Source organism: Lygodium microphyllum, chromosome 22 (assembly GCF_053477565.2).
Source record: "Lygodium microphyllum isolate KBCC chromosome 22, Lygodium_microphyllum_v1.1.10, whole genome shotgun sequence".
NCBI lineage: Eukaryota > Viridiplantae > Streptophyta > Polypodiopsida > Schizaeales > Lygodiaceae > Lygodium > Lygodium microphyllum.
Genome location: NC_141156.1, coordinates 19,856,084 through 19,864,609, shown reverse-complemented (window position 1 = coordinate 19,864,609; position 8,526 = coordinate 19,856,084). Strand labels below are relative to the sequence as shown.

At 37.9% G+C, this 8,526-nt stretch overlaps 1 pseudogene; it reads left to right on the top strand.

Annotated features, from left to right (window-relative positions):
• The first annotated feature begins 1,672 nt into the window (after positions 1-1,672).
• Positions 1,673-2,427, top strand: LOC148016937 (F-box protein At5g39250-like; annotated as a pseudogene).
• Positions 2,428-8,526: the final 6,099 nt, after the last annotated feature.

Genomic DNA, 8,526 nt, shown 5'->3' with positions numbered 1-8,526 from the left:
AGGCAATGCCCACACACGATCATTTATGTTTGATTCTTCTATTCTATTCTTAGCTCATGAAAATTAATGTTGTCTATGATAAGTTATCTATTCAAGAATGATCATGATGATAGTAATATTATTGATATTTTTTAGGAGAGTAGTGCTTTGTGAATTATTATAATGTATATTTTATGTTTACATATTAGTCTTGAAGATTAAATGATCAATATGAATATAAATCATTTCAAGAAGTTGTCTACAACAAGAGGAAAATTCCAAGTAGACTAGTGTTTCTATGTTTTGGTTTTGGTCTTGAGAGGCCATAACACTTTGGCAATCCTACTAGTTTCATGGGCATAATTCTCATGATTTAGAAATTAGGCTTGGAAGCAATTACTACATGAATTAGCTACAAGAGTGCATGATGGTAATGGCACTGAAGATGTGCAAGGTGCCTTTCATGGGCAGCATGTATGTCAGAAAATTTCCCATATTTGTCAAATCCTATTTTAATGAGGAGAAAATCCTAAGAATTAAGGGAAGTATTGGCAAGACAATAGCAATAGGATGCAATACTGAATAATAGAGGAGAAGCAAGAGGATTAGGCATGTCGGATGAAGAATAATTCACAAGTGATAGGTAGGACTTTGAGGATGTGGTTACCTCTACAGGTATTACAATAGTATACCATTCCCTTGCTACCTCTACAAAATCTCCTTCAACTACTCAAGATCCTTCAAGCCTACCAAGTGTGTCAAATGATGAGGAAACAATACTATCTCCTAAAGACCAAGATACTCCTCCTAAATAGGCACTTGAAATATTGTAGTATATAGTACTCGGGAGGACAATACTATTGTGGAGTGCAAGAGTTCTAGCAAAGAAGTCTTTGAAGTTTAACCCATTACTACCACTAAAGAAGTCTCAAAAGCAAAGTACAATGAATCCAAATCAGTTTGTCAATCCAAAGGTGAGAGCTTCTAAGTTTTCAAGGACAAAGAAGGAAGATCTTGACTACCATGTGGCTCAGTTTGCAACATGGTGGGCAACAAGTGGGTTCAATTAGGTGTATGGAGATCAAGTTAGTGTTGAGAATAGCAAATGATGCTTAACATGAATGCCCGTAGAGGCTAGATGTGTGCCCAAAAGAGGCTTGCCCACCACAAGAGGCTTTGTATGGAAGATAGAGAAAAGATGTATGCTCTAGAAGCTCTGTGAGAGATGCCCAGAATCCCATAAGCATAGTGAGGAAAATTGGTACTATCCAAAAAGCTATAAAGGCATGCACTTGACACTCATTTTGATATAGAGGAAAAATCATTTTGAGTCACTCAAGATTGTGTTTATGAGTCCAAGCTAATCTAACTTGGAACCTAATTCACTTGAGTTACAATTTCTCATTCTAATCATGTATCGTGTGTTTGATTTGCATCCACCATAGCTCATCTAGTTCTAGATCCGTGTTCTTCAACATGGTATCAAAGCCATGGCTGAGCTAGGTAGCTAGTAGGCATAGTCTTTCAGCATTCCTCTCATTGCATACTCTAAATCCTTTCTATCTCGTTCTTTTCTTCCCTTCTTTGTTTGTGGGGCTTCGTGTAGAAGAACAATTGGAAAGAGTGATATTTTTTCTCTGTATGGATTTCTTGACCTTACCCTAATCTTTTTGCATTGTGATATCATTATGGCATGGAGCAGAACAGCAGCTTGCCCAATAGTGAGGTCTTGAAGGCTCTCTTCCCCTTCCTCATTGGGCCCAAGCTTGCAGCCTGCATGTGCATTTGTAGGCAATGGAGGTATGTATCCAAAGACAAATACCTGTGGAAGCTCCTCTGTGCCCATCGCTGGCCCTCCATCACCCATAGTAGTGGTAAGGGCACCACCAGCCTTTCGATTGGATCGACCCATGGATATCACCGCCTCTTTATTAGACTCTGTAGGTGCAAGTCCCGACCCTCCCCATCTCCTAAGCTCTCCTTTGATGTGCTCAAATTCTACATTGACATATGGATCGACTCGCGGCCTATGTACTTGGATGTGGTTCCAGCATCTAAATCCCTTATGGGGATTGTGAACCCTCCCCAAACATCTGCACAACCATGTGGGTGCACTTGCAGAGCCCATCCTCAAAGATGATGGTTCATGTGAATCATTGCTTTCGAGTGTGATTCATAGAATCCATTTGCATCTCGCTGCTTGTACGACAAAAAGATTGGGATCAGGTTGCTTGTGTCATTGACAGGATAGGGTTCAACTATGTGGATGGGCCAGGTTACAAGGTACATACATATGATTTCATGCAGTTTTCCTCTCAATACCCCTTTGTTTCTGAGATCAGGGCATGGCTGGCACTCTTTTTGGTGGATGCACGGGGTGGGCAATTGGAAGCATTTGGAATCAAGTTTGAACTAAAAGAATGGATTGTTAACATGCTTGATAATTAGTTATCAAAAATCCTAAGAGGTTACTTGTGATTAAAGTTTCTATTGAACTCATATTCTTTTAAGGGACTAGACACTGCCTGAGTATACTCGTGGTAAGACCTTCCCGCATGAAATGATTTGCTTGCACAAGAGCGCAAAAGGAAAGCCAATGCCAAATGAAAACCCAAAAACCATGTATCTCAAAATTCATCTCATGTGTGAGAGTTTTTCAAACAAAGCTCATGTATCCATTAGTGTACTCACGTGTAAAAGCATGAAGCAAAATGACCATGTCAAGAAGATTGAAGGGGGAAAAAAAAAGAAGTACCACACATTGGTGAAAGGGATTAGGAGCACAACAAAAGCCAAGGAGCATGAAGAAAAAGAAGTCCAAGAAGACCAAGAAGAAGCTCAAAGGTTATTAAAGAAGCAACAAAACAAAAAGGATGAAGAAAATATTTTCCACTGCTACAAACCAACAAAATGTGTTGCAAAAATTTCCCATAGAGGATCTCGAATTCCCTGAGTGGATCTACTTCCCATAGTGGATGTAACAAACCCTACCGAAAATGTAAAGTTTCAAGCCTTAACTTAACTAGGCTGCCAAAGAGCTAGTCTCTTGGTCCATGTTTGCATGCCAAGGGGGGGGGGGGGGGGGGGGGGGAGCTAGCAAGGGTAGAGACTCATCATTTGAGGGGGGTGTTGAGAATATCAAATTATGCTTAACATGAATGCCCGTAGAGGCTAGATGTGTACCCAAAAGAGGCTTTCCCACAAGAGGCTTTGTATGGAAGTTAGAGAAAAGATGTATGCTCTAGAAGCTCTATGAGAGATGGCCAGAATCCCATAAGCACAGTGAGGAAAAGTGGTACTATCCAAAAATCTATAAAGGCATGTACTTGACACTCATTTTGATATAGAGGACAAATCATTTTGAGTCACTCAAGATTGTGTTTATGAGTCCAAGCTAATCTATCTTGGAATCTAATTCACTTGAGTTACAATTTCTCACTCTAATCATGTATCATGCGTTTGATTTGCATCCACCATAGCTCATCTAGTTCTAGATCCATGTTCTTCAACAATTAGGAAGCGGCAGTTTGTAGCAACCTTGTAGGGAAAAGAAATGGACTAGTTTAGTAGTTATTGTGTGGCTGTGTTTAACACATATGATGCATTAAGGACTACATTTTTAGGCTGGTTCAAGAAGGATAAAACTCCTAGAGACACATTGAGAAAAATTAAGAAGATAAAGCAAAAGAATATGCTAGTTGAGGATGATGCTTAGAAGTTTAAGAACTTGCTTACTAGGTTGGATGTTGCAGATGCACCATCATTAGAGATGCAAATCACTTATTTTATTAAGGGTCTAAGGGGTTAGATCAAGAACCCAATAGCCAATGTGAAGCTTGGTCAAAATGACATATTAGATACCATGGTAAGAGCTACTATGAGGATGGAGAGAAGGCTGATTAGACCCGTAAAGATTATGATTCCTTATATTCTGATTTAGACTCTGATTTAGATTCAAGATCAGAAAGTGATAGTGAGGATGAGGATAGTGAGTCAACTTCATGATCAAAAGATCTAATGATTTAGATTATGAAGTATCTAGCAAGAAGAATCACATGAAGATAAAGAGGAAAGCAAGTTCAATGAAGAGCAAAAAGAGGAAGAATAAGGACAAAACCAAGAATAAGTCAGATGTCTATAAAGTGGGAAAGAAAATCAAGTAGAAGCTAAAAGATGTTGGTCTTTCTGAGACTAAGAGGAAGGACAAGAACTATGATATATGTCAGAGGAAAGGACATGAAATTAGGAATTTTTGGTATAATCCTAATGTCTCCACATGGTAGCAAGTGCCAGTAATGTAGCCTAGGGCAAGGGTTATACAACCAATTGTAGTTAATCAGGTAATTGCTAACCTCGAGTAAGTTACTCATGAATATATGTATGCATCATGTGGGTTCAAAATAAAGTATTTTTAAAATACCATTTTTATACATTTTTTACATACAGAAGAGTGTAATATAAATGTGTTATTTACATATCAAATAGAAAAGGGTTATATTTTATTTAGAAAAAATACACAGATAATGATATTTTTAAATAGGCCTTGGATGCATGTGATGTAGAGGATATACATATAGTAACTTCCCCGAGTTACTAACACAATGCCTTAGACACCCTTTAGGGAACCTAGAAGAGTGCTAGCATGACAATCATGGGGATATTTTCAAGCACAACAACAAACTGCTAGCATGACAACCATGGGGATATTTTCAGGCACAGCAACAAACTGCTCAAATGGGACCATGCAATTACTGCGGAGGTCAAGGACACTTTATAGGGCCAAAATGTGAGCTATGGGCAAGACATAAGATTGAGAGAGGAATGTTGGTAGCAAGGACCTATAATGATAGAAGACTTGTAGGAGCACCTCATCAACAGCATCCATCTACCCCACTTGCAGCTATCCTCATAGAGCTACTTCACCAAGGTGAGCAAAGGCAATTTCATGAGGGTGTAGAGAATGTTGGTTATGGGAATACTCATTAAGAGCAAGATCAAGAAAGGGTAGAGGAGGTGTCAAGTAACCTAAATGCTATAAGTATGCATGTTCAATGTGACTATTCTAATTGCATTAAAGTAGAGGATTGTCCTAAAGAAGCTATGGTACTAGCTGATACTAGAAGCTAAGTAAGTTTTGATTGATAGGATCAAGAGAAAGCCAGGAAAAAGGCAACCAAGCAAATTAGGAAGCTGCAAAAAGTGATAGGAAAAGCAATACTTAAGGAGTTTGATGATCAAGAGGGCTAATGTATCCTGAATCTTGGTCAAGAGGATCACCATTCTAAAGATAGGATTTCAAAAAAGTCTCAGGAAGGAGGTTCAAAAGAGTTATTTCAAGCATTAGCAATATGCTTTTCGCAGTTAACCTTAGATGAGATCTTGGATTTGATACATGGGTTCAAAGAAAAGTTGCTCCTGAAGATCCGATAAAAGCAATAGAAAGTTATTGAAGGAAAATCATTTCAATATTAGGCAATTTCTAAATGTCAAGCAATCATAGGCACACAAAAGGAAGTGGTATATTATCAAGTTCATATTTTCAATTTAAGTATGTAGGGAAGAAGTATAATGATGTCCTTCTTGATTGTTTTTCTAGAGCGATTACTTCTTAAAGAAACATATTTAGCCCGTAAGTAGGGAGAATTTCTTCTAGCCCATTCCAGGTCAAGATGGCATATCAAAGGATGTTACACCCATTAGGTATCCTCAAGAAGCAACAAATCAAGGTGCCTGGCTTGATATTCAAGGTAATTTTTGTGGTACTAAGAATTTCAGAAATTAAGGACTCTTATCACATTCTCCTTGAAAGACCATGGTTTAAACTTGCTAACTTGAGGTAGGATTGGGGGCTGACTATGTCTACATCCCTAGGGGACCCAAGGAAATCAGATTATCTACTATGAGATATCATTCTGTCATTATCAAGGCAAGTTTATTTAATATCATTATGTTTGACATTGAGGATGGCGCTTATGCATTATAGAAAAAGATTTGTGATCTTTATGACAAACAAAGTCTTGCATCTCAGTTATACTAGTTGAAGAAACTTGTGGACCTTCACATGAAGGAGGATATGGCTATGTTTACTCATTTGAACAAGTTTCATTCTATTTTTAAATAGCTTGTATTGCAAACATTTCGTTTTTTAAGATAATATCAAGTCTTTGCTTTGTATTGCTATGAGTGCTCATCCCTTTGAGGGTGGTTTTAAATGTACTGATGTAGAGAGTGTTGTATTGATAAAATAGGTTTTTAAAAAAAGAACATTGATACAACTAGTACTTCTCATGCATTGGCTATTAGAGAAAAAAATACTACTCTATTGATAAAAGAGGTAAACAAAAAGAAAATTGATGCAACCACTTCTCATGCATTGAATATTAGAGATAGAAACAATGGAAATGGCAATAAGAACTATGGTAGAGACTCCCATCCCAACAAGGGTAAGTCTTAATCTCATGAGGGCAATCTTGAATTAAGTCTCATGGCCATAAGTCCTCTTTGACATGTTATTATTAGAGGCAATAGGGTCATGTTAGATCACAATGCCATAAAATGTACAATGCTAGGCGCAATAAGAAAGACAAGGGGAAAGAAGATGATAATTCAACATTTGATGATCGTATCATTGTCCCTAGTAAGTCTAATGTGAATATTGAAGAGAATAATATAGTGCAGATTGAGTCTAATGATGACTATATCATAGCTACTTCATCTCTTGATGTTACTCAATTGACCAATGCTTCATCTACTTACTCTCAGTGTTGGCTCCCTGATTTAGGATACTTCTTTCTATGTTACCCCACATCATGATTGGTTTCATACCGATCGTAGCATTACAAGTTCTATGAGACTTGAAAATAGTATTGCATTGGATATCATTGGCCTTGGGGATCTTAGACTGCATTTTTCTTTAGGCATCTCTTTTGTTTTACAAAATATACCTCATGTACTAGCTTTGACCAAAAGTCTACTCTCTGTTGGAGAGTTGGATAATGTAGGTTATCATGTCTTTTTTGGTGATTATGCATGGAAGATTACCCATGGTCACTTGTTTTTACTCGAGGTGCCAAGGCTAGCAACCTTTATTATTTATTTGTATCTTCTAGTAACCATGTTGTAGCTACAAATAATTTACCCCACATGTATGTTTATGGCATTGTCGCCTTGGGCACATGTCTTTGAAAGGAATGAAAGTCTTGACTTGTTTGCCGCATCTTTTGCATCTTGGTTACTCACATTTTGATTCATGTGATCATTGTCTTTATGGCATGCACACTTGTAACGTGCATAAGGAGTTTGGTCCTATACACATAGGTGAGCCTCTGACTCTTGTGCATTTGGATGTATGTGGTACAATGCATTGTCAATCAATGGGTGGCGCGAAGTACTTTGTGACATTTATTGATGATTATTCACATAAGGTCTAGGCTAATCCTAGTAAAGGAGAAATCAAATATTCTTACTACCTTTCAACACCTTATTGCTCTAGTTGAGAACCAATCTTGACATAGGCTAAAATGCCTAAAGTTTGACAATAGGATGAATTTCCAACAATTTTGCAATGAATGGGGTAATAAATGTCAATTGACCACCCCATATATCCCACCGTAGAATGGTATTATAGAGTGCATGAACAAGACCATTCAAGAAAGATTCCATAGTATGCTCAATATATATCTCACCCTAGAATGGCATTATAGAGTGCATGAACAAGACTATTCACGAAAGATTCCATAGTATACTCAATTAGGTAGGCTTATAATACTTTTGGATTGATGCAATTATTACTATCATGCATCTCATTAATAGATCCTCCTACACCACTCTTGGCTATCAAATTAATCGCAAAGGATGTATGGTCTAGGAGACCTTTGTTATATGCTCATTTGTGGGTCTTTGGATGTGAGGCGTTTTGCCATATTATCAAAGACAAGTGCAATAAGTTGGATATGAAGTCTATCAAATTCATCTTTCTTGGATATGGGGATGCTAGTGAGATATGCTATTGAATCTGCAAGCTTAGAAGGTTATTTGTAGCATGATGTGATCTTCCATGAGGAGAAGATGCATAAGCAGCCTGAGCAGGTAATTGAGGTACGTACGGTGGTCTTTCAAGAGGAGTCTCATGTTACAACATAGCCAGCTAGATAACCTATAGTTGGTGATGTAATGGCCTAGGATCCACCTGTTGTGCAGGATCATGCCATTAGATAGAGATAATATGCTATACATGCCCCATAGCCACCTTTGAGGTGCCCTACTAGAGCTTCACGTCCTCTAAATGCTATGAGACCTCTATGTATTATGTCATGATGAGAGACTTTGCTAAGCCACTTACCTATTAGGAGGCTATGTGTAGATGTAATTTTCATTCTTGAGAGAGGGCTATGTAGTCAAAGTTTGATTTGCTAGAGAAGAACCATACATGGGACTTAATTTCCTTACCTGATGGAAGGCATACAAGTTGAAGAGTATCCCTGGTCACCCTAAGCTAGCATATGAGGCTAAATTAGTTGTAAAGGGTTTTAAGTAGGAGCATGGTAT